Raw genomic sequence first — 26,863 nt, 5'->3', positions numbered from 1 at the left:
CAATTCAGCCTTTAGCACAAACAAATAAAGAAACTCAGGGCAGTAGGGATGAGAGAAACCCATTGAAACCAAAAATCATACTACACTTTCTGGAGAGGTTGTGTGTCATCCTTGTGCAGAGAGCCATGAGAATCTTCTCTGATTCATTCCAATTTTCTCCTATGTGCTGCTGAAGCGAGTGCTACGCTCTCTGGAGAGGTTGATATCACTGGGCTTAAAGGCACAAGATTGTCCTTTATTAATGAGCAGACCACCGGGATTCTGAGAGGAGAATTCGGTGAAATGGGTGCTAACCATACAATTGCCAAAATGGCCCCGTAACTTTGGACTGTGGCACCCAGCTGCATGCAAGGTGAGCAAAGGACAGGTGGATCTTGCACAGTGCCAAGATCCAAGGAGCTGAAAGAGGGCTACTGAATAAAACTGGGTTGATAAGGTGAATCTAATGTCGTGTCTGTATGAATATACCCATGTTGTACCAAAGGCTCCCGAATGTAATAAAAACTGGGAGATGAGCTACTCTTTCTCTTTTGATTCTGTTACTTCCAAACCTATTTCTCTGTGTTTTCTCCATCTCAGTGAATGGCACCGCCTTCCACCCAGTTACTTTAACTGAAAACCTAGGTGTTGTCTTTGTGATAGTGAAGTTTATGTGTCAACTTGACTGGGCTGCAGTATACAAAGTCATCTGGTAGACATGATTTCTGGATGTTTCTATGAGGGTGTTTCCAAAAGCGATCAGCATTTGAATTGGTGTTGACTTGAGTGAAGTAGCTGGCTCTCCCCAATGTGGGTGGGCACCATCCCATCCACCGAGGGCCCGAATATTACAAAAAGTATAGGAAGGTTGAGTCTGTGCTGTGCCTGGGTACTTGAGTGGGACATTGACCTTCTCCTACCAAATTACCCAGGGCTCACATAAATGATAGCCATCAACATTTAATGCCTCACACAGTGTCTGTGGGTCAGGAGCTGAGAAATGACTTAGCTGGGTGGTTCCAGTTCAGGGTGTCTCTCGTGAGTCTGTATTGATGTGGAGGGTTAACTGGAGGACCTGCTTCCAAGGTGGCTCATTCACTTTGTTTTTTGCAGGAGGCCTCAGTTCCTTGCCATGTGGATCACTCCGTAGTGCTGCTTGAGTGATCCAAGACAGCACAACAGAATCTGCAATGTCCTCTGTGACGTAGGCTTGAAAGTCCCATTCCTTAACTTTTGCAACATTTTATTGGTTACATAGACCAGTCCTATTCAGCGCGAGAGGGAGATACATAAGGGTGTGAGTATCAGGAGGTGAGACTCACTTGGGGCCATCTTGGGGGCTGTCTTTCACACACCATGACATTGTGGTTGCTGGCCACTCTAGTCTCCTCCCTACACACTTTCCCCAGCCTGGCTTTTCCCTCATCCTCTATATCTGAGCTTAAGTATCTCTTTCTTGGAGGACTCTTCCCTAACAACTGTATCTGGAGGAGATACTCTACCACCCTGTATTTAGTTCATAGCACTCATGATAATCCATAATGATATTATATATGCACTCATTTATTTAGTGACTTACTGTCTCCCTTCCTTCCCACTTGGATGTAAACTCCTAAAATTGCTGGAGTCTATTGTGACCCCGTCCCCTAGCATAGTATATGACAAATATGAAAAAATCAATTTATATCTGTTGAAGGAATGATTTTTTAAAATTAAAGCTAAGGTAAGATGGCTCCTTTTCTCTCCTTGGCTTGATCCAAAGTTTTCTCTTGCAATTTGGAAGGGGCTTGGGGAGAGGGTGGGAACAAAGGAAGGAAACTAAGAGGTCCTGGTTGGAAGCAGATTGAGGGCTGGGCTGAGGGAAGAGGATACTGGAATGTGGCTCCCCCTATAACATCCCCCACTGGACCCCACAAAGGCAGTACTCAGAGACAGCTGACCATTACCACAAGCCCCACTGGGCAACACTAAAGTTTTATTCTGACCCCGGTAAGAGGCATTTTCATTTGGACTCTGAAGGAGGTAAAAGACTAATTCCAGCTTTTGCCAGAAAGTAGCAGAATGAGAAGGTGAGACAAGGTCACATTCATCTTGAGTGATTGGGAGGTAAAAGTGGGAATGACTGGGACATGTGGAGGGGGAGACCCAAGTTCTCCACCCTTCTCCCGATACTTATCTCTAGAGTAAACCATCTGGGAGCATTTAGAGACAGGCAGAACAATGTGAGGAAATTTGCACAAAATGTTATCTCTGCACTTTGCCAAATAGTTGGTGAGCTCTAGGGGGCTGGTATAGCCTCTGCTCTGACCTGGAACCTCATTTCGAAGCAGGGGAGGAAAGCTACTCAGTGGAGCTGGGGCATGAAGTCCTAACACTCCCACACTGTCTGTGCCTGAGGCAGGGGGCCAGGTCCAGCGCTGCTCAGTGGCCAACTCAAATTTGAAAGGTGTTGCTGGGAAGTTTCTGTTCAGCCAGGAATCACGTGGCTTCCTTAAGGGCCTCATTTGGGTCCCCAGAGAAAGCCTTGTCTCTGTGCATGGTGTTAAAATATAATTTTCAGAAGGTTAAAAAAGCATGACTCTAAAAACAACAAAAAAGACTCATGCAAATACAAAAGGCATACATGTCAAAGATTTTATTCAACTCATTAATTAAAGAACCAGTACTATGTTGAAACCTGTCCAAAGAGCATTTGAAAAGCCAGGGATATATACATACGTGTGTATGTATAAAATATATATATGTATAATATACATATATAGTTATAGATGTACATATGTATATATTACATATAATTTTATGATATAACTATAACATAATTATATGTTATAATGTGTTATATAATTACAATTATTATATAATATATAATATGCTGCATATAATTATGTTATGTAACATATAATAAATATATATGTATACATACACACATTATATACAATTATATGTAATTATACTGTATCTACTATATATGGATATATATTATATATAATTATGATTATAATTTGAGAAGCTGGGGATATATACATACATGCAATCATATATATATACATACATATATATGTATATATACGTGTGTGTGTATATATATATATATATATATATATATATATATATATATATATACACACATACACACACACACACACACACACACATATTGCTGGGTTCAAGTTCAGTAGGGCCATGCATTGCAATCTATGGAGTATCTGCTTCCCTGGATTAAAATTACTTGTATCTCTATCAGTCAAAATTCTACAAGCCAACCTGTGCCCTTACAGAGTTATAAAATAGCTCAGGAAACAGAAAGTCAAGACCAGAATGGCATCAAAAGAAAACTCAGAAATCTCTTTTGTCTATTTCCAGGATTCAGATAACTTTTCTGATAATAGATTCTGATGAAAGCTCCCTTCTCAGGGTGATTTGATGGCAGCTGAAAGATGTCCCCCACTGAAAGTTTATCATGACAGTTGGTCCTTTCTGTGATGTGATGATTTCAAGTCTGTACTACATGCAGTAATAGTTAACATTTATTAAGCACCTACTCTGGGCCAAACACATTGCTAAGAACATTACACAGATAAATTTATTTCATCCTCACAACAAATCGATTATTCTTATCTGTATTTTTCAGATGACAAAATGAAGCTTAGGAAAATTCGGTAATTTGCTCAAGGTCACACAGCCATCCAGGAAATGGTGGATCCAGGATTTGGAGGCATGGAGTCTGACTTTTGAATTACAAGAAGTTGTCCTAGACACTGGGAGTTCTAGAAAGATTAGTTATACGCCGTCCCTGTCCAAAATAATCTTGGAAAGTTTAGTTTCCCACCAAGACAAAGTCTCATGCTCTCCCTACAAAAAATGAGGTCTTACTGATGTCTTCGCCAAGCTTACTATGAGGATAAATGAAATGATATAGAAGTACCATATAGACCTTACATCAGTGGACAGGCTGATGTTATTATTAAGGAACTGTCATTATCAGAGCTGTCCTTTATGTTCATGGGGAAGATAGAATTTGGGTTTTTGATGAACTAGAGTCAACGACGAGCTGTTTCTAGTTATCGCCAGGGCCGGGGCTAGGATGTACAAAATTTAAATTGCTGCCAAGAAGCTCAGTAATCAAGATAAAAAAAACATTTTAATGCAACTTTTAAAAAGAAATAAAAATGAAGGTATAAAACTATATGATGAACAAAATACAATTTTAATTTAATTTGATAAAGTCAAGATAAGTATGACTGATTTTTCCTTTTGCCTTGGGCTTCAATATGACTCAGCTTGGCACAGGTTTCTAGCCTATTTCCTTACAGAATTTACCAAAAGGCAGTATTGTGGAATGTATTTCCACTCTTGTTCTGGGGTGTTGCTCTTTTTTTTAAAATTTTAATTCATATTTTTTAAAATTTACATCCAAATTAGCATATAGTGCAACAATGATTTCAGGAGTGGATTCCTTAGTGCCCCTTACCCATTTAGCCCATCCCTCCCCCACAACCCTTCCAGTAACCCTCAGTTTGTTCTCCATATTTATGAGTCTCTTCTGTTTTGTCCCTCTTCCTGTTTTTATATTATTTTTCCCTTCCCTTATGTTCATCTGTTTTGTCTCTTAAAGTCCTCATATGAGTGAAGTCATATGATTTTTGTCTTTCTCTGACTAATTTGGCTTAGCATAATACCGTCTAGTTCCATCCACATAGTGGCAGATGGCAAGATTTCATTCTTTTGATTGCCGAGTAATACTCCATTGTATATATATACCACTTCTTCTTTATCCATTCATCCATTGATGGACATTTGGGCTCTTTCCATACTTTGACTCTTGTCGATAGTGCTGCTATAACATGGGGGTGCATGTGTCCCTTCAAAACAGCACACCTGTATTCCTTGGATAAATGCCTAATAGTGCAATTGCTGGGTCGTAGGGTAGTTCTATTCTTAGTTTTTTGAGGAACCTCCATACTGTTTTCCAGAGTGACTGCACCAGCTTGCATTGCCACCAACCATGCAAAAGAGATCCTCTTTCTCTGCATCCTCGCCAACATCTGTTGTTGCCTGAGTTGTTAATGTTAGCCATTCTGACAGGTGTGAGGTGGTATCTCATTGTGGTTTTGATCTGTATTTCCCTGATGATGAGTGATGTTGAACATTTTTTTATGTGTTGGTTGGCCATCTGGATGTGTTCTTTGGAGAAGTGTCTATTCATGTCTTTTGCCCATTTCTTCACTGGATTATTTGTTTTTTGGGTGTTGAGTTTGGTAAGTTCTTTATAGATTTTGGATACTAACCCTTTATCTGATATGTCGTTTGCAAATATCTTCCCTCATTCTGTAGGTTGCCTTTTAGTTTTGCTGATTGTTTCCTTCACCATGCAGAAGCTTTTTATTTTGATGAAGTCCTAGTAGTTCATTTTTACTTTTGTTTCCCTTGCCTCCGGAGACGTGTTGAGTAAGAAGTTGCTGCGGCCAAGATCAAAGAAGTTTTTGCCTGTTTTCTCCTCGAGGATTCTGATGGTTTCCTGCCTTACATTGAGGTCTTTCATCCATTTTGAGTTTATTTTTGTGTATGGTGTAAGAAAGTGGTCCAGGTTCATTCTTCTGCATGTCGCTGTCCAGTTTTCCCAGCACCACTTGCGGAAGAGACTGTCTTTATTCCATTGGGTATTTTTTCCTGCTTTGTCAAAGATTAGTTGGCCATACGTTTGTGGGTCCATTTCTGGGTTCTCTATTCTGTTCCATTGATCTGAGTGTCTGTTTTTGTGCCTGTGTACCATACTGTCTTGATGATTACAGCTTTGTAGTATAGCTTGAAGTCTGGGATTGTGATGCCTCCTGCTTTGGTTTTCTTTTTCAAGATTGCTTTGGCTATTCGGGGTCTTTTCTGGTTCCTTACAAATTTTAGGATTATTTGTTCTAGCTCTGTGAAGAATGCTGGTGTTATTTTGATAGGGATTGCATTGAATATGTAGATTGCTTTGGGTAGTATTGACATTTTAACTATATTTGTTCTTCTAATCCATGAGCATGGAATCTTTTTCCATTTTTTTGTGTCTTCAATTTCTTTCATAAGCTTTCTATAGTTTTCAGTGTATAGATTTTTTACCTCCTTGGTATTTATTCCTAGGTATTTTATGGTTTTTTGTACAACTGTAAATGGCATTGATTCCTTGATTTCTCTTTCTGTCGCTTCATTGTTAGGGTATAGGAATGCAACCGATTTCTGTGCGTTGAGTTTATATACCGCAACTTTACTGAATGCATGAATCAATTCTAGCAGTTTTTTGGTGGAATCTTTTGGGTTTTCCATATAGAGTATCATGTCATCTGTGGAGAGTGAAAGTTTGACCTCCTCCTGGCTGATTTGGATACCTTTTATTTCTTTGTGTTTTCCGATGGCTGACGCTAAGACTTCCAATACTATGTTGATTAACAGTGGTGACAGTGGACATCCCTGTCTTGTTCCTGACCTTAGGGGGAAAGCTCTCAGTTTTTCTCCATTGAGGATGATATTAGCATTGGGTCGCTCATATATGGCTTTTATGATCTCGAGGTATGCTCCTTCTATCCCTACTTTCTTGAGGGTTTTTATGAAGAAAGGATGCTGTATTTTGTCAAATGCTCTCTGTGCATCTATTGAGAGGATCATATGGTTCTTGTCCTTTCTTTTATTGATGTGATGAATCATGTTAATTGTTTTGCAGATATTGAACCAGCCCTGCATCTCAGGTATAAATCCCACTTGGTCTTGGTGAATATATTTTTTTCATGTATTGTTGGATCTGGTTGGCTAATATCTTGTTGAGGATTTTTGCATCCGTGTTCATCAGGAAAATTGGTCTATGGTTCTCCTTTTTAGTGGGGTCTCTGTCTGGTTTTGGAATCAAGGTAATGCTGCCTTCATAGAAAGAGCTTGGAAATTTCCCTTCCATTTCTGTTTTTTGGAACACCTTCAAGAGAACAGGTGTTAACTCTTCCTTAAATGTTTGGTAGAATTCCCGTGGAAAGCCATCTGGCCCTGGACTCTTGTTTTTTGGGAGATTTTTGATTACTAATTCGATTTCCTTACCGGTTATGGGTCTGTTCAAATTTTCTATTTCTTCCTGTTTCAGTTTTGGTGGTGTATATGTTTCTAGGAATTTTTCCATTTCTTCCAGATTTCCCATTTTATTGGCATATAATTGCTCATAATATTCTCTTATTATTGTTTTTATTTCTGCTGTGTTGGTTGTGATCTCTCCTCTTTCATTCCTGATTTTATTCATTTGGGTCCTTTCCTTTTTCTTTTTGATCAAACCAGCTTCTGGTTTCATTAATCTGTTCTACTGTTTTTGTTTGCTTGTTTGTTTTGATAGCATTAATTTGTGCTCTAATCTTTATTATTCCTTGTCTTCTTCTGGTTTTGGGTTTTATTTGCTGTTCTTTTTCCAGCTCCTTAAGGCATAAGGTTAGATTGTGTATCTGAGATCTTTCTTCCTTCTTTGGGAGGCCTGGATTGCTATATACTTTCCTCTTATGACTGCCTTTGCTGTGTCCCAGAAGCTTTGGGTTGTGGTGTTATCATTTTCATTGACTTCCACATACTTTTGAATTGCCTCTTTAACTGCTTGGTTAGCCCATTCATTCCTTAGTAGGATGTTCTTCAGTCTCCAAGTATTTGTTACCTTTCCAAATTTTTTTCTTGTGGTTGATTTCGAGTTTCATAGCATTGTGGTCTGAAAATATGCACGATATGATCTCGATCTTTTTGTGCTTGTTGAGGGCTGATTTGTGTCCCAGTATATGGTCTATTCTGGAGAACGTTCCAAGTGCACTGGAGAAGAATGTATATTCTGCTGCTTTAGGATGAAATGTTCTGAATATATCTGTTAAGTCCATGTGGTCCAGTGTGTCATTCAAAGCCATTGTTTCCCTGTTGATTTTTTGCTTAGATGATCTGTCCATTGCTGTGAGTGGGGTGTTGAAGTCTCCTACTCTTATGGTATTACTATCGATGGGTTTCTTTATGTTTGTGAATAATGGATTTATATATTTGGGTGCTGCCACATTTGGTGCATAAATGTTTACAATTGTTAGGTCTTCTTGGTGGATAGACCCCTTGATTATGATATAATGCCCTTCTGCATCTCTTGATACAGTCTTCATTTTGAAGTCTAGATTGTCGATATAAGTATGGCTACTGTGGCTTTCTTTTGTTGACGATTAGCATGATAGATGGTTCTCCATCCCCTTATTTTCAATCTGAAGGTGTCTTCAGATTGAAAGTGGGTTTCTTGTAAACAGCATCTAGATGGATCTTATTTTCTTATCCATTCTGTTACCCTATGTCTTTTGATTGGAGCATTGAGTCTATTGACGTTTAGAGTGAGTACTGAAAGATAGGAATTTATTGCCATTATGATGCTTGTAGAGTTAGAGTTTCTGGTGGTGTTCTCTGGTCCTTTCTAATCTTTGTTGCTTTTGGGATTCATGTATATATACTTTTTTTTTCTTTTCATATGTTCTTCCCTCAGAGAGCCCCCCTTAAAATTTCTTGCAGGGCTGGTTTAGTGGTCACAAACTCCTTTAATTTGTGTTTGTCTGTGAAACTTTTTATCTCTCCTATTTTGAATGACAGCCTTGCTGGATAAAGAATTCTTGGCTGCATATTTTTCTGATTCAGCGCACTGAATATATCCTGCCACTCCTTTCCGGCCTGCCACGGTACTGTGGATAGGTCTGGGCAAACCTGATGTGTCTTCCCTTGTAGGTTAGGGACTTTTTCTCCCTTTCTGCTTTCATGATTCTCTCTTTGCCTGAGTATTTTGTGAATTTGACTATGATATGCCTTGTTGATGGTTGGTTTCTGTTGAATCTAATGGAGGTCCTCTGTGCTTCCTGGATTTTGATGTCTGTGTCTTTCCCCAGGTTAGGAAAGTTTTCTGCTATGATTTTGCTCACATAACCCTTCTACCCCTATTTCTCTCTCTTTCTGTTCTGGGACCCCTATGATTCTGATTTTGTTCCTTTTTAGTGAGTCACTGATTTCTCTAATTCTTAAATTGTGCTCTTTTGCCTTAATGTCCCTCTTTTTTTCTGCTTCATTATTCTCTATAAGTTTGTCCTCTATATCACTGATTCTCTGTTCTGCCTCATCCATCCTTGCCACCAGTGTATCCACCCGTGATTTTAGCTCAGTTATACCATTTTTAATTTCATTCTATTTTTTACTTCTTTTATCTCTGCAGAAAGGGATTCTAATCTATTTTTGACTCCAGCTAGTATTCTTATTATCATGATTCTAAATTCTGGTTCAGACATCTTGCTTGTATCTGTGTTGGTTAAATCCCTGGCTGTCGTTTCTTCGTGCTCTTTCTTTTGGGGTGAATTCCTTCGTTTCGTCATTTTGAATGGAGTAAAAGAATTAATGAAGTAGAAAAATTGAAATTAAAAAAATATTAAAATTAAAAAATATTAAAATTAAAAATTAAACACACACAAATCGAATAAAGGATGCTAGATTCTAGGTGTGTTTTGGTCTGGGTGTTAAAAGTGGTTTGACAAATTAGAGGAAAAAAAGGGGGGCAGTAAGAAGAAAAAAAAGGATATCGTTTGAGAATTTGAAAAAATGAATACACTGATGGAGACTAAAATGAGATGATGGGGTTAAAATATAATTTGCAAAAATATACACAAAAGTAAAGAATATAGTAGAAAAAAATTAAAATATTTTTAATAAAAATTAAAAGTAAAAAAGAATTTTTTCTCTTTCTGTATTCAAGAAAAAGAAAAGAAATGAAAAAGAGAAAAGATAAGGAAAGGAAAAAAGAAAAAAAGGAAATCATTTGAAAATTTGAAAAAGTGAATATACTCTAGTAGACTAAAATAAAATGATGGAAGTAAAATAGAATTTGAAGAAATTTACATAAAAGCAAAAAATATATTAAAAAATTAAAAATAATTTTAATAGAAACTGAAAGTAAAAATTAAGTTTTCCTCTTGCTGTATTCAAGAAAAAGAGATGAAATGAAAAGAAAAAAGAAAAAGAAAGGAAAGTGAAAATTTGAAAAGGTGAATACATTGATGTATACTAAAATGATGGAAGTAAAATAGAATTTGAAAAGAATTACACAAAAGTAAAAAATATAGTAATAAAAATAAAAAAAACCATTTTTGTTAAAAATTGAAAATAAAAATGATTTTTTTCTCTTTCTGTATTCAAGAAAAAGAAAAGTGTAAAAGAGAAAAAGGAAAATAAAAGAAAAAAAAAGAAAATGAAATAGATGGACCTGCTAACAGATTGAAGTAGGAATGAAATTACTTTGTTTTCCCCTAGAAGTCAGTGTCTGTAGCGCTTTATCGTCCATAAACTAAGCTGGTGGTGAGACTTGTGTTCTTGAAGAGCGAAGTTGGCCCACTTGGGCGGGGCTCAGTGTAACAGCTCCGCTCTCCAGTAGATGGTGCTGCTAGCCTACTGGGGTGGATTGCTGCGGCGCTCGTAGGTGCATATGCGCATGCGCGGGAGTGGTGAAATGGCGCCACCCGGCTACCCAGTCTGTTTTCCCGGATCAGCAATCGCGCAACTGTCCTCTGTCTTCGGCTTTTGTCCACTCCCCTCTTTTTCACTCTCCGTGACCATGCCCCAGGCAGTACCTCTCTCCCGAGTTTTGTCTCAGATGCGGCTGTTTTTCCCGGCCCCTTATTTCTGAAGGACTGCGACTTTGACCCATTCTGCCCCTCTGCAGGAGGGTCTCACTGAGTAATGGCTGAATGAGCAATTGCCGAATATTGGCTGCACCCAGGAATGCTTGCTGGCCCCTGCTGCTGCTGGTGCCCTGAGACTGCAGCTGGGTGCCAGCCCACCCCAGAAAAAGTTCTCGAGATAATGTAGCAGCAGCTTTTCAGGGATTATGGAAAATCACAACACACATCTGGCACCAGCCTTCACCCTTAACGACCTTGTTCTGGCACCAGTGAATGTGGCCATTTTCTTGGATCTGCTGGGACCAGGTGGCTTCAACAGTCTCTACCAAATGTCCTTCCAGTAGTGGAACCTCTTTTCCCCATGTGGCCTGAGAACCTCCCAGACTCCACTCTGTTTCTGGGGATTGGCCCTTCCCACCAGAGCACTGCCAGGTATCAAGCTGTGGAGTTGCAGCCCCTGCGCTCCCCTTGTTTACAGTCTTAATGGAGTTTAAACCCTCTCCTTTCTCCTTTCTCTCTTTTTAGTTTAGTCCCTGCGGCAGTTTCCAATTTTCCACTTTCTCTCCTGCTGCTTTTGGGGAGGGGTGCTTTTCCCGTATTCCCCCCCCGCCCAGTCTCCATCCTCTCTCTGCCCACAAAAGTGGTTCCCTATCTTCTGCAGCTTCTCACTCCCCAAGTTCACTTTTCTGTGCCATGTACCTGCTGAATTCTGTGGTTCAGGTTGTACAGACTGTTGTGTTAATCCTTCGATCAGTTTTCTAGGTGTGCAGGATGGTTTAGTGTTGGTCTGGCTGTATTTCATGGACGCGAGACACACAAAAAGCTTCCATGCTGTTCCGCCATCTTGGCTCCTCTGGAGTGTTGCTCTTAAATACACTTATGGATCCACTGGATCTTAGTATAGGGAGAGCAATTAAAAAAATGCCTTTTCTATTCTTTGAAAAAGATAATACACACAGACAAGTATATCATGAGTGTATAGTTCATGGACTTTTCATAAAGTGAACCTATCCAAGTAACCAGCACCAGATGAAGAAAAGGAACGTGTCAGCCCTGCAGGGAACCCTTTCCTTCTTGTGATCCTTTCCAGCCATAACTTAAGAGCAATTTTCCTTGTGGGAATTCATTCACTGAGTAGTAATTTTTGCCTTCTGGAAATAGAGGTATAGCTGACCTAGGAGTGCAAACTAGATTCATTCTAATTCTTGGTCATGACACACTTTCATGGTTGGCCCATGTGCCAGTTCCCTCTTTTTATTAAGTTAGTAATTTATTTTAATTTTTTAAATGTTTTTTATTTTTGAGAGGAGGGGGAAGGGGAAGAGAGAGAGAGGGAGACACAGGATCTGAAGCAGGCTCCAGGTTCTGAGCTGTCAGCTCAGAGCCTGATGTGGGACTTGAACTCAAATTGTGAGATCATGACCTGAGCTGAAGTCAGATGCTTAACCAACTGAGCCACCCAGGTGCCCCAGGTAGTAATTTATTTTAAATAAGACTACAAGCATGGAGAATAGAACACTGACAACAGCTGACAGCCACCTCTATGGGCATCCCGTTCCCCTGCCTCCCTTTATTGGAAGTAACTACTTCCAATATACTATAGGCTTATATACTGTAGGCTGTTCTGTTTGCTGAATTTCTGTCATGAGACAGTCATAGCCCTGGCCATTATAGATCATCTGACCATGACTTCAGAGGTCTCCTCTCCACTTGGGCTCCCTTGTTCTGCTTTGCCCTTGGGTAGAGGTGGTCCAAGAGTAGGCTGGTCCAGCCAGACAGGCAGTGTTGAGAGAAACCTAGGGTCAGATCTGCCCAGGGTGGGATTCCAGCATGGCCCTCATGAGATGTGGAGACGATTTGTCAAGGGAGCCTGAAGGAGAGGGAGGCTTCAGCAGTTGGAACTGGGACCTACTGGGCCACAGTTGGAGGGTTCAAGTATTAAAATCTCATATAACACTTTGACCAACACTTCTTGGACTGAGGTCATACAGGAGGATGGGTCAACTAACAATTGCAATCTCTTCTTTCCTGCCTCTGAGGGGAGAATGGGCATTTGGAAGGCAACTCACCATCTCTTTCATACTTTTCATCCCAGGTTTTCTGGAAGAATCCTATTTCAACATTCTGCCTCATGGTTTCACAAGCCATTGAAATATCCTAGAATATTCTCTATTGCAGTCCAAGTTACGCCTCTTAGACTGCCTTTTGTAATAAAAGTACTTTGCCTAAACATGTGTCTGAATTTTTGGTCTTTATACCTTGATCTCTAAAACTTGACCCTCATCAAATAGATTACATAGACAGAAAAGTATTTGGTAAATTTTAAAAAGACCAAGAAGTCAAACCAGGCAATGCCTCTGCAATGAATGGCTTAATGGCCATGGGCAGATTTCACTCCTTGGGCATTTCATTCCTTGATATCTGAGCAAATAATACATCTAGGAGATGGGAAGGAACATCCAGGGCAGTTCCTAGGAGGAGGAAGGGACACATGAAGTGATGACAGAACTTTTTTTTTTTTTTTTTTTTTTTAATTTTAAAAAAAATTTTTTTTTTTCAACGTTTTTTTTTATTTTTTATTTTTGGGACAGAGAGAGACAGAGCATGAACGGGGGAGGGGCAGAGAGAGAGGGAGACACAGAATCGGAAACAGGCTCCAGGCTCCGAGCCATCAGCCCAGAGCCTGACGCGGGGCTCGAACTCACGGACCGCGAGATCGTGACCTGGCTGAAGTCGGACGCTTAACCGACTGCGCCACCCAGGCGCCCCATGACAGAACTTTTATTTATTTATTTATTTATTTATTTATTTATTTATTTATTTATTTATTTTTTAATATATGAAATTTACTGTCAAATTGGTTTCCATACAACACCCAGTGCTCATCCCAAAAGGTGCCCTCCTCAATACCCATCACCCACCCTGCCCTCCCTCCCACCCCCCATCAACCCTCAGTTTGTTCTCAGTTTTTAACAGTCTCTTATGCTTTGGCTCTCTCCCACTCTAACCTCTTTTTTTTTCCCTTCCCCTCCCCCATGGGTTTCTGTTACGTTTCTCAGGATCCACATAAGAGTGAAACCATATGGTATCTGTCTTTCTCTGTATGGCTTATTTCACTTAGCATCACACTCTCCAGTTCCATCCACGTTGCTACAAAAGGCCATATTTCATTTTTTCTCATTGCCACGTAGTATTCCATTGTGTATATAAACCACAATTTCTTTATCCATTCATCAGTTGATGGACATTTAGGCTCTTTCCATAATTTGGCTATTGTTGAGAGTGCTGCTATAAACATTGGGGTACAAGTGCCCCTATGCATCAGTACTCCTGTATCCCTTGGATAAATTCCTAGCAGTGCTATTGCTGGGTCATAGGGTAGGTCTATTTTTAATTTTCTGAGGAACCTCCACACTGCTTTCCAGAGTGGCTGCACCAATTTGCATTCCCACCAACAGTGCAAGAGGGTTCCCGTCTCTCCACATCCTCTCCAGCATCTATAGTCTCCTGATTTCTTCATTTTGGCCACTCTGACTGGCGTGAGGTGGTATCTGAGTGTGGTTTTGATTTGTATTTCCCTGATGAGGAGCGACGTTGAACATCTTTTCATGTGCCTGTTGGCCATCCAGATGTCTTCTTTAGAGAAGTGTCTATTCATGTTTTCTGCCCATTTCTTCACTGGGTTATTTGTTTTTCGGGTGTGGAGTTTGATGAGCTCTTTATAGATTTTGGATACTAGCCCTTTGTCCGATGTGTCATTTGCAAATATCTTTTCCCATTCCGTTGGTTGCCTTTTAGTTTTGTTGGTTGTTTCCTTTGCTGTGCAGAAGCTTTTTATCTTCATAAGGTCCCAGTAATTCACTTTTGCTTTTAATTCCCTTGCCTTTGGGGATGTGCCGAGTAAGAGATTGCTACGGCTGAGGTCAGAGAGGTCTTTTCCTGCTTTCTCCTCTAAAGTTTTGATGGTTTCCTGTCTCACATTCAGGTCCTTTATCCATTTTGAGTTTATTTTTGTGAATGGTGTGAGAAAGTGGTCTAGTTTCAACCTTCTGCATGTTGCTGTCCAGTTCTCCCAGCACCATTTGTTAAAGAGACTGTCTTTTTTCCATTGGATGTTCTTTCCTGCTTTGTCAAAAATGAGTTGGCCATACGTTTGTGGGTCTAGTTCTGGGGTTTCTATTCGATTCCATTGGTCTATGTGTCTGTTTTTATGCCAATACCATGCTGTCTTGATGATAACAGCTTTGTAGTAGAGGCTAAAGTCTGGGATTGTGATGCCTCCTGCTTTGGTCTTCTTCTTCAAAATTACTTTGGCTATTCGGGGCCTTTTGTGGTTCCATATGAATTTTAGGATTGCTTGTTCTAGTTTCGAGAAGAATGCTGGTGCAATTTTGACTGGGATTGCATTGAATGTGTAGATAGCTTTGGGTAGTATTGACATTTTGACAATATTTATTCTTCCAATCCATGAGCAGGGAATGTCTTTCCATTTCTTTATATCTTCTTCAATTACCTGCATAAGCTTTCTATAGTTTTCAGCATACAGATCTTTTACATCTTTGGTTAGATTTATTCCTAGGTATTTTATGCTTCTTGGTGCAATTGTGAATGGGATCAGTTTCTTTATTTGTCTTTCTGTTGCTTCATTGTTAGTGTATAAGAATGCAACTGATTTCTGTACATTGATTTTGTATCCTGCAACTTTGCTGAATTCATGTATCAGTTCTAGCAGACTTTTGGTGGAGTCTATCGGATTTTCCATGTATAATATCATGTCATCTGCAAAAAGCGAAAGCTTGACTTCATCTTTGCCAATTTGGATGCCTTTGATTTCCTTTTGTTGTCTGATTGCTGATGCTAGAACTTCCAGCACTATATTAAACAACAGCGGTGAGAGTGGGCATCCCTGTCGTGTTCCTGATCTCAGGGAAAAAGCTCTCAGTTTTTCCCCATTGAGGATGATGTTAGCTGTGGGCTTTTCATAAATGGCTTTTATGATCTTTAAGTATGTTCCTTCTATCCCGACTTTCTCAAGGGTTTTTATTAAGAAAGGGTGCCGGATTTTGTCAAAGGCCTTTTCTGCATCGATTGACAGGATCATATGGTTCTTCTCTTTTTTTTTGTTAATGTGATGTATCACGTTGATCGATTTGCGAATGTTGAACCAGCCCTGCATCCCAGGAATGAATCCCACTTGATCATGGTGAATAATTCTTTTTATATGCTGTTGAATTCGATTTGCTAGTATCTTATTGAGAATTTTTGCATCCATATTCATCAGGGATATTGGCCTGTAGTTCTCTTTTTTTACTGGGTCTCTGTCTGGTTTAGGAATCAAAGTAATACTGGCTTCATAGAATGAGTCTGGAAGTTTTCCTTCCCTTTCTATTTCTTGGAATAGCTTGAGAAGGATAGGTATTATCTCTGCTTTAAACGTCTGGTAGAACTCCCCTGGGAAGCCATCTGGTCCTGGTGTCTTATTTGTTGGGAGATTTTTGATAACCGATTCAATTTCTTCGCTGGTTATGGGTCTGTTCAAGCTTTCTATTTCCTCCTGATTGAGTTTTGGAAGAGTGTGGGTGTTTAGGAATTTGTCCATTTCTTCCAGGTTGTCCAATTTGTTGGCATATAATTTTTCATAGTATTCCCTGATAATTGTTTGTATCTCTGAGGGATTGGTTGTAATATTTCCATTTTCATTCATGATTTTATCTATTTGGGTCATCTCCCTTTTCTTTTTGAGAAGCCTGGCTAGAGGTTTGTCAATTTTGTTTATTTTTTCAAAAAACCAACTCTTGGTTTCGTTGATCTGCTCTACAGTTTTTTTAGATTCTATATTGTTTATTTCTGCTCTGATCTTTATGATTTCTCTTCTTCTGCTGGGTTTAGGCTGCCTTTGCTGTTTTGCTTCTATTTCCTTTAGGTGTGCTGTTAGATTTTGTATTTGGGATTTTTGTTGTTTCTTGAGATAGGCCTGGATTGCAATGTATTTTCCTCTCAGGACTGCCTTCGCTGCGTCCCAAAGCGTTTGGATTGTTGTATTTTCATTTTCGTTTGTTTCCATATATTTTTTAATTTCTTCTCTAATTGCCTGGTTGACCCACTCATTCGTTAGTAGGGTGTTCTTTAACCTCCACGCTTTTGGAGGTTTTCCAGACTTTTTCCTGTGGTTGATTTCAAGCTTCATAGCATTGTGGTCTGAAAGTATGCATGGTATAATTTCAATTCCTGTAAACTTATGAAGGGCTGTTTTGTGACCCAGTATATGATCTATCTTGGAGAATGTTCCATGTGCACTCGAGAAGAAAGTATATTCTGTTGCTTTGGGATGCAGAGTTCTAAATATATCTGTCAAGTCCATCTGATCCAATGTATCATTCAGGGCCCTTGTTTCTTTATTGACTGTGTGTCTAGATGATCTATCCATTTCTGTAAGTGGGGTGTTAAAGTCCCCTGCAATGACCACATTCTTATCAATAAGGTTGCTTATGTTTATGAGTAACTGTTTTATATATCTGGGGGCTCCAGTATTTGGCGCATAGACATTTATAATTGTTAGCTCTTCCTGATGGATAGACCCTGTAATTATTATATAATGCCCTTCTTCATCTCTTGTTACAGCCTTTAATTTAAAGTCTAGTTTGTCTGATATAAGTATGGCTACTCCAGCTTTCTTTTGGCTTCCAGTAGCATGATAAATAGTTCTCCATCCCCTCACTCTCAATCTAAAGGTGTCCTCAGATCTCAAATGAGTCTCTTGTAGACAGCAAATAGATGGGTCTTGTTTTTTTATCCATTCTGATACCCTATGTCTTTTGGTTGGCGCATTTAATCCATTTACATTCAGTGTTATTATAGAAAGATACGGGTTTAGAGTCATTGTGATGTCTGTATGTTTTATGCTTGTAGTGATGTCTCTGGTACTTTGTCTCACAGGATCCCCCTTAGGATCTCTTGTAGGGCTGGTTTCATGGTGACAAATTCCTTCAGTTTTTGTTTGTTTGGGAAGACCTTTATCTCTCCTTCTATTCTAAATGACAGACTTGCTGGATAAAGGATTCTCGGCTGCATATTTTTTCTGTTTAGCACACTGAAGATATCGTGCCAAGCCTTTCTGGCCTGCCAAGTTTCAAAGGAGAGATCAGTCACGAGTCTTATAGGTCTCCCTTTATATGTGAGGGCACGTTTATCCCTTGCTGCTTTCAGAATTTTCTCTTTATCCTTGTATTTTGCCAGTTTCACTATGATATGTCGTGCAGAAGATCGATTCAAGTTACGTCTGAAGGGAGTTCTCTGTGCCTCTTGCATTTCAATGCCTTTTTCCTTCCCCAGTTCAGGGAAGTTCTCAGCTATAATTTCTTCAAGTACCCCTTCAGCACCTTTCCCTCTCTCTTCCTCCTCTGGGATACCAATTATGCGTATATTATTTCTTTTTAGTGTATCACTTAGTTCTCTAATTTTCCCCTCATACTCCTGGATTTTTTTATCTCTCTTTCTTTCAGCTTCCTCCTTCTCCATAACTTTATCTTCTAGTTCACCTATTCTCTCCTCTGCCTCTTCAATCCGAGCCGTCGTGGTTTCCATTTTGTTTTGCATTTCGTTTAAAGCGTTTTTCAGCTCCTCGTGACTGTTCCTTAGTCCCTTGATCTCTGTCGCAAGAGATTCTCTGCTGTCCTGTATACTGTTTTCAAGCCCAGCGATTAATTTTATGACTATTATTCTAAATTCACTTTCTGTTATATTATTTCAATCCTTTTTGATCAGTTCATTAGCTGTTGTTATTTCCTGGAGATTCTTCTGAGGGGAATTCTTCCCCCCTTTGGTCATTTTGGATAGTCCCTGGAGTGGTGAGGACCTGCAGGGCACTTCCCCTGTGCTGTGGTGTATAACTGGAGTTGGTGGGCGGGGCCGCAGTCCGACCTGATGTCTGCCCCCAGCCCACCGCTGGGGCCACAGTCAGACTGGTGTGTGCCTTCTCTTCCCCTCTCCTAGGGGCGGGATTCACTGTGGGGTGGTGTGGCCCGTCTGGTCTACTTGCACACTGCCAGGCTTGTGGTGCTGGGGATCTGGCGTATTAGCTGGGGTGGGTAGGCAAGGTGCACGGGGGCGGGAGGGGCAGGCTTAGCTCGCTTCTCCTTAGGTGATCCACTTCAGGAGGGGCCCTGTGGCAGCGGGAGGGAGTCAGATCCGCTGCCGGAGGTTTGGCTCCGCAGAAGCACAGAGTTGGGTGTTTGCGCGGAGCGAGCAAGTTCCCTGGCTGGAACTGGTTCTCTTTGGGATTTTGGCTGGGGGATGGGCGGGGGAGATGGCGCTGGCGAGCGCCTTTGTTCCCCGCCAACCTGAGCTCTGCCGTCCGGGGGCTCAGCAGCTCTCCCTCCCTTTGTCCTCCAGCCTTCCCGCTTTCTGAGCAGAGCTGTTAACTTATGACCTCCCAGACGCTAAGTCGCGCTTGCTGTCGGAACACAGTCCGTCCGGCCCCTCCGCTTTTGCCAGCCAGACTCGGGGGCTCAGCTTGGCCGGCGAGCCGCCCCTCCGCCCCGGCTCCCTCCCGCCAGTCCGTGGAGCGCGCACCGCCTCGCCGCCCTTCCTACCCTCTTCCGTGGGCCTCTCGTCTGCGCTTGGCTCCGGAGACTCCGTTCTGCTAATCCTCTGGCGGTTTTCTGGGTTCTTTAGGCAGGTGTAGGTGGAATCTAAGTGATCGGCAGGACGCGCGGTGAGCCCAGCATCCTCCTACGCCGCCATCTTCCCATGACAGAACTTTTTAAGATGGCTGAGATGATGGAAGTGAAGAATGTTTTTCCAGAATTAATGGTGACAAGTGAGGAACTGAGAAATGACTCAGTTTGATTCCACTGGTAGCTGTGTAAATTGGTGAACACCAGTAAAAGCTGGCATGAATTTTTAGTCTTTCTCTCCTCCATTATCTGATTCCCACTTGGATTCTGAACACTGGGGTTTCTTTTTCTTTTTGTGGGCTCCATACTTGACCAGCCTTCATGACTTTCTTTCCCTTGCACGTACCTGGCTCCTTGCTTCTATGCTCTTGCTCATGCTATTGTTAGAGCAGGTAAGCCTAGTGGTCTCATTTCTACAAGTCCACATATGATAACGAGGCTTAAGAGCATGGCTGCTTTAGGTCAGACACTGCATGACTGCTGTTCACTTGACTCCCCATCAGTGACTGGACTTGATTAGAGACTGGACCTTGATTAGAGTCCAGTGACTGGACTTGACTAGAGACCTCAGGCTACCTAAAGTTGCCTTATAACCTCTCAAAGGTCAAGAGGAGCCTGGGCCACTTCCATATTTTTGAGACACCTGGTTTATTAAAAAGAAAGAGATTCCCACATGTTGGTGGAATTAAATGTTTACCTAAGTTCACATCCTATGCCAATGGCTCTCTGTGTTTCTGTGCATAAACTCAGTTGGAAGTAATATCAAAAGTGTAAACTTGAGGCCTTTTTGATAGTGATATTTGGGCCAAAGGACCTTCTTGTTCCCCTATGAGAGGCTCTCCTTGCCTTGATAATGGCTTTACTCCCTGTGACTTGGATTCTGGGAAGTGTTCTTTCTAAGTTATCTCGTTCAGCATGGTACTTTTGGGAGCAGATCAAAACTTCTGATTGTATACCTGTGACCCAGGCTTTCTTCCCCTGTCAGGCAAGACTTTACATCTGTCAGCCATCTTTTACAGTTCTCATGATCACCATCTTTTGAAAAACTAATTATGGGGTAACATTTCTTGAGCACTTTCTATGCCAAGAATTTTTCATTAATTCCCCCATTTAATCCTTTCATTGATCCCTAAGAGGTAAATATTATTGGCCCCAATTCACAGATGAGAAAAACTGAGGCTCAGAAACATAAGTACGCTTGTTGATGGGGTGGCGGTGGAGACTGTGCTTAAACCCAGGCATCCTGGTTCTAGCACTCATGTTTTTCACCACCTCACCTCCCTCCCTCATTTCTGAGAGAAACCCACTCTGAGGAGCCAATCCTTCCATCCCTAACTCGACTGCCATCTTCTCCACGGGGTCTTTTTGGGTTACGTCAGCTGGAAGCTTGTTCCCCTCTTAACTCATGGTCCTGAGCACTTTCTCTAAATCTGTCTTATAACTCCTACCACATTTTTCCATTTCCTAGAGTTATTTGTGTATATTTCAGAAAATAGGGCCCTTGTCTAATAGAGCTTCTTTTTCCAAAGCACAATGCCTTGCTTATAGAAAGGAGTCATTCTGTTGAATGAAGGGAATTTGCTTGTTGCCCTCGGGGGCCAAGCCTTCAGCTCCTCTGTCTGTGCCTTGCTCAGTGTGGTGCAGAGAGAAAGCCATGCGGTCAGCACACCCTGCTGACTGACTGACCAAAGCTGAGGTGCCTCCTGAGGATGGTTTTCCATCTTTCATGTATAAACGGCCCTGTTTTTATTGGTATTAAATTTCTAAATACAGAAGCTAAGAATTTTTCCTTTTGTAACGTAGGAAATACCTGATGGAAGGAAAACTGAATCTTGCCAAACCTTAAGAAAGGTCTCAGCAAAGCTCCCAGGAGTCTGTTGAAGCCCAGAGACCTCGGGTTGAAACTCTAACTGTCCAAAGAGGTCTTTCTGTGGGGTCTCAGTGGGTCAAATTCCCCTGCTGTGTGTGTGTATGTATTTTTTCAATAAAGAAAGCTATTGTATCTCTGATGAAGAGGCAGCAAGTTAACATCTTTTTAACAGGCCACCCCAGTAGTGGTTATTTTCAACACCAATGGGTTACATGGGGACGTGGCAGAAACATGCTGAGAGATTGGGAATCTGGAGCTGTTTCTCAATAAAATGGAGACATAAGTGCCACCTGACTGTCTCATCTGGGCTTCTTTCAGATCTCTTGGCCAGGGATGCCCCTTCCTCATCTAGCCTACTGTCCGTTGTCACCTCATTGACCCCTGTTTTCAGAACACCACACCGAGGCACCAGACTCTTTCCTCTCATCAGGCATTTTCTTTCTTTCTTTTAAAAAATTTTTTTAAATATATTTTTTAATGTTTATTTATTTTGAGAGAGAGAGAACACTCAAGCAGGGGAAGGGCAGAGAGAGGGGGGAAAAAGAGAATCCCAAGCAAGCTCTGTACTGTCGGTGCAGAGCCTGATGCGGGGCTCATATCCATGAATGGTGAGATCATGACCTGAGCTGAAATCAAGAGTCAGATGCTTAACCAACTGAGCCATCCAGGCTCCCCTTGTCTGGCCTTTTCTGACCTTCTTCCCTCCCTGTAGAAATGTGCACATCCTGTCCGTGTTTCCCTGGGGCCTGCTCTTGGAGTCTAATCTGTTAATGTGATAATGGGAATGCATGCCTTTCTTCCCACCCCAGATAACATACTTGCATTTTGTTTTTACTCAGACTTAGACAAGCAGGGAGGTTGTAGGAGCAGGGCCAAATGCTATCAGATAGCATCAAAGTTACTGCAGTTCAGCCTTCTTGTTATTGTTTTTGTTTGAAAAAGCAAAGAACAGGCCAACCAACAAACAAAACAGAAGCTGTTTTTTACATTCAGGTCCAATTCATGGTTCACTGTGGCTTTGGAAAAAAAAATTTTTTTTTTTTTTTTGGTTGGACTCTTCTTTAATAAGGCTTTCCCCAGCTTGTAGGTTGTACTCCAGGTCTGTAGTGGGGGTGTGGGGGGTGGTGGGAGGAAAGCATGGCAATGCAAGTTACCTCTCGCTAGAGCCTGAGCCCTTGTTCTTCCCTGGCTTCTTTCTGACTGGGAAGCTGGGATGTGAGTCTGGAGAATTCCCTTTGCTCATGTTCCCAGAGCCACCCATGTCTTGTCTTCCACCTCCCCCGCCTTTGTCCTCAGAGATGCAGGATGCCCCCATCTAAGGGGGTTATCTCATTTCCTCAGTTATGAAGGAAAGAGAGGAAGAGCCCATCCCATGGAAGAGAACCAGCTGTGCTTCAACTTCCCACCCAAGCTACACTACCTACTACAGCAGTGCCAGTGTCACCATCGTGTGGGAATTCCGTTCCTACTAGCGGGGAGCCTGGATCTTGCCCTGGAGGTTGACAAAAACAAGGTGAACACTCTACAATCTCCTTTCCGGGTACATGGCAGACATGACTAATCAACTGTAATTTTCAGGCACCTAGCAGACATCACTAATCAATCGTAATTTTCCACTGAGCCGCAGGGAAGGCTGCTTCCCCTCAGGCACTATCAATCTACTGGAGTTTGCATCATAGAGCAAACACATTTGCCTTTCCTTGCATAGTGACCCTTCTGTGGTTCACGCAGGAGGGTGGGAGTAGGCACAGTTCTTCGGCTGCCTAACAAGACGTGGAAACTGGGGAGGGAGGAAGAAGCTCTTTTCTTAGGTTTCATGTGATTTTAGTTTTGAGTCCAAAAGCTTTACCTGGTTTACTGGCTCTGGGCCTAATTGTGGCATCTCCACTCATTTTCTCTGCCTAATAGGAAGCAAAAGTGCAAGAAACCGCTTATCCTGAGGTTAGCAGTAGACTTACTCCTTGGGGGAGGAATGCGATATATTATAGTGACTCAGGCAGCCAGAAGGTCTTTGGAAGGGGGAGGGGTGTCAGAGGCTGGGGACAGAGGGCCAAGCTGGAGGTATCAAGTTCCCTGGCAGCCCAGGCGATCCTACAGAACAACACACATTCTCCTCGTCCACCGCTGGTGTTTAGACGCCACTGGAATGTCCTGGCAGGACTGTCTGTCCAAATCCATTCAAAATTGATTTTTGTGTCTTCGATGGGGAATTTTGGCCAGGATCCCTGTTGCCCCCCATTCAGTTAGACATTCTCCTTTCCCTTTAGCTTATTAGCTGCCTCTCTGTGGGAGTCTGGGCCTTCACATTCCCTCTTGAGCTGCTTCAAATGATCTGAAGCTGTAACAAGGATCGAGGTGGGTCTGTGTTGCAAGTCTGAAATGCCCAGATGCATTTATTTAAAGCAGCAGCCTCTCAGCAGGGTTGACACAGCCCAATGCTGAGAAATTGGGTTCTGGGCCAGGATCTCCCCACTTTGCCGGAGAGCCAGGAAATGGGTAGGAATGTCCAGTGCCAGAGCAGAGGAAAAGGAAGAATCAGAGAAGAAAAGCCAAAGATGTATAGGAAAATCCTTGTAGGATTTTCTGTGAGACCAGCTCCTCCACTCCAAGTGCCTGCCTGCCTTCAGGCCTGCTGCTTGCTCACGCAGTCAGCAGCTGGCTGAGCGTCAGTACACGCCAGGTGCTCTTAGGTGCTCACGGAGTGGAGGAAGAAAAATCCTATCCTCCGGGAATTTACGATCAGAAGAGATGACAAGTACAAACTGAATGAAAATTAAAATGTGGAGAAGAAGGTGGGTAGCTAAGGTATGTTAAGAGGAGTTCAGATGAAGCGGGACTACACACCTCTGTGGGCTCTAAGAGCTAGATTTTGAAGTGTGTGTGTGTGTGTGTGCGTGTGTGTGTGTGTGTGTGAATCAAGAGTTGTCCATCCTCCAGACAAGTGGCTGTCATTCTCAATTGCAGCTTCTTGGCTGTGCATTGGAATCAACTGACGAGCTCTAAGAAATACAGATGCCAGGTTCTACCTGAGGTTCTGATGCAATTTACCCTGAGTCCGCTGGGGGGAGGGTCCCATGGGGATGGGCAATGTCAAGCTGTACAGTGATTGGCCAGGCTCTGGTGCTCATTGGCTTTGATTGACAAGCTGGAAAATAGTGATGGTGGTGGGGTAGAGGGTGGTTTCTATGCGTCACATGGGAGACACTGTCCTTTTCTCTGGGGGTACGTTAGGAAGGAGATGGTCTCCTTGTTTGAAAAGTGGAACATGGGCCCGCAAGAGGCAGGGCTCATAGTGGAAAGAAACATATCCTTCTATTTTTTTTAAATACCAACATACATTCCTGGGAGGACTTTCCTCATTCCCTCTCTCCCTCTCCCTTCTAGTCTCCCCTTCTTCCATCTCCCCCTTCCCTGCCTTTATCCACAAATATTTATTAAGCTTATGCCACATCCTAGTCGCAGTTCTGGGGGGCCAGCATTGACCAGTGCACAATAGTTTTTGATTTCAAGGAGTTGACACCTTAGGTATTATCATAAAGCAGAGACACGGGTGGTGGTGGGAATGTGTATGTGTTCTGTACAGCAGGACTTTTCCTGAAGAGTCAACAGTTGGTGACTTGGTGCTGTATTTTGTGGCTGTCCCAGCATCTTTGGTAAGCCCAGCAACCCATTATCCCTGTGCAGGCACCAGATATGCAGGCGAGCCCTTTTGGATGGGCTAGTCCAGTAGAGGTCCCAGAGGACTGAAGCCTGACCTGACATCACTGTGAGCAGAAGACCCTCCCAGCTTGCTGTGTAACTTTCATATTCAACAAGGAATGCCCTCCCCCGCAACTGGAAAATATGGTGAGGTGACTATGATGAGTTGGGGAAAGAATTATTTAGGTCATGGAAGAGGTGGGTTCAAATCTAGACTCTCTCATTTACTAGCTAGGATACTTGGGGCAAACTACTTAGCCAGGTTCTTTCAGGTTCAATTAACACTAATTGTCATAACAAAATACTTTCTGAGAGCTTGCTACTTACTACATTGAGAACTTTATACATAACCTTTTGTTTTAATCCTCATTTTATTCCCACAAGATAGATGCTGTTATTACAGGACTCAGAGGTTAAAAAGGATGTCCGAGGACACATGACTGGTAAGTAGCAATGAAAACCCAGGCTGTGTGACTTCATGGCCTGAGCTCTTGCCATATATTGGAATAATATTTCCTCACTAGCTTGTTCTGAAGGCTACCTTATTTATCATGTGAAAGCAGAAAGCAGCTGGAGTGGTGACTGACACACAGGATTGTTTTCAATCATTGATTGATGATTTTTCAACTCAGGTGCTTTATGACTCCAGATCAATCCTTTCCTAAATCCTGACACTGTGCTGACAGGAACACAAAAGAGACAAAATGTCTAACAGTGTTCTGCAATGTTCCCAGTCATACTTAAGCAGTGATGATAACGAATAAATATGTATACAGTGTCATAATAAGATGTGCGTCCTATGACCTGAGCTTGCTTCCTAGAATCACCATGAAGTTGGGCATTCTACAGCTGTTTATAGAAAGATGCAAAAAGTTACATCAGATAACACTACTCTTCACCACTGTTACCGTAAGATTGCTCAGATCTCACCGGAGAACTTAGTAATAATGTGGTTAATAGTCACGACAACCAAAATGGCGCTTAATATTTCTGCAGTATGTTTTCATGGGGAAATCTTCAAGCCAGATCCTTGTAATCACCCTTGTATTCAGCTTCACTGTTCAGAGTTTATCTTGCTCTGCTTCTGGTGGCATTTGACATTGCTGGGTCCTTCCACCCACCTGCCTTCCAGGATATCAGCTCTCCCAGTTTGTTCACCCTGGAAAAAGGTCTTCTTGATCCGACTGGTTTTTCAGTCTCTGCCCAGCCCTTAAAAGTTGAAGCTGCTACTTTTGAGGCAAAGCACCACTCATTCATTAATTCATTCACCCATTCATTGAGGACGTCTCAAATACCTACTAGGTGCTGTGGATACAGCTGTGAATGGATCAGACTTTATGGAACTTCCCTGCTTTTTAAAGGCGAGACAGATAATGAAATAAATCTGTAAATTATATAGTGTGATAGATGATGGTAAGTAGTAGGAAGAAAAGTAAAGTGGGAAAGGAGGAAGGGTAATTACTAGAGTTTGATCCTAAATAGGTGGTCAGGGCAGTTCCCACTAAGAAGATATTTACCCAAGGACTTGAAACCATGGAGGGAGTGTGCCCTGTCGCATCTGGGGGAAAAACGTTAAAAGTAGAGGAAACAGTGAGTACAAAGGCTCTGAGGAGGAGCCTGCCTGGGGGAGTTTGAGGACTATCGGAGAGGCACATGTGGCATCTGACTTCGGCTCAGGTCATGATCTTTCGGTCCGTGGGTTCAAGCCCCAGAGCCTGGAGCCTGCTTTGGATTCTCTTTCTCTGCCCCAACTCTGCTCACACTCTGTCTCTCTGTCTCTCTCTCAAAAATAAATAAACATTTAAAAAGAAAAAGAAAAAGAGAGGCATGTGTGGAGTTGGTGAGTGAGTGAGCGAGTGAGTGAGCGAGTGAGTGAGCAGGAGTGTGTGGAAAAGGAGTTCAGAGGAGGGCACCTCCTCACACTGTTGTGAGGACATTGGCTTTTAACCATTTTGGGGCTT

General features: G+C 42.0%; 1 long non-coding RNA gene and 1 other non-coding gene across 3 annotated transcripts in view; one reads left to right on the top strand and one right to left on the bottom strand.

Moving 5' to 3' along the window:
- LOC131518969 (uncharacterized) overlaps positions 1-26,659 on the top strand; it is a 37,767-nt gene extending 11,108 nt beyond the window's left edge. Inside the window, exons 4-6 of one of the 2 annotated variants that reach the window (XR_009265391.1) lie at positions 22,545-22,716; positions 24,888-25,049; positions 25,291-26,659. This is a non-coding gene — a long non-coding RNA (uncharacterized LOC131518969). Of the gene's footprint in view, positions 1-22,544; positions 22,717-24,887 lie in introns of both variants that reach the window. The other variant, XR_009265390.1, reaches the window with a different exon arrangement.
- Positions 72-182, bottom strand: LOC131484170 (U6 spliceosomal RNA). The gene has a single exon (XR_009248076.1). It is a non-coding gene; the product is annotated as a U6 spliceosomal RNA (small nuclear RNA).
- Positions 26,660-26,863: the final 204 nt, after the last annotated feature.

The sequence above is a fragment of the Neofelis nebulosa genome, chromosome 8 (genome assembly GCF_028018385.1).
Source record: "Neofelis nebulosa isolate mNeoNeb1 chromosome 8, mNeoNeb1.pri, whole genome shotgun sequence".
Lineage (NCBI taxonomy): Eukaryota > Metazoa > Chordata > Mammalia > Carnivora > Felidae > Neofelis > Neofelis nebulosa.
Note: the sequence above shows the minus strand (reverse complement) of the source record. Positions and strands in the feature narration are given on the sequence as shown.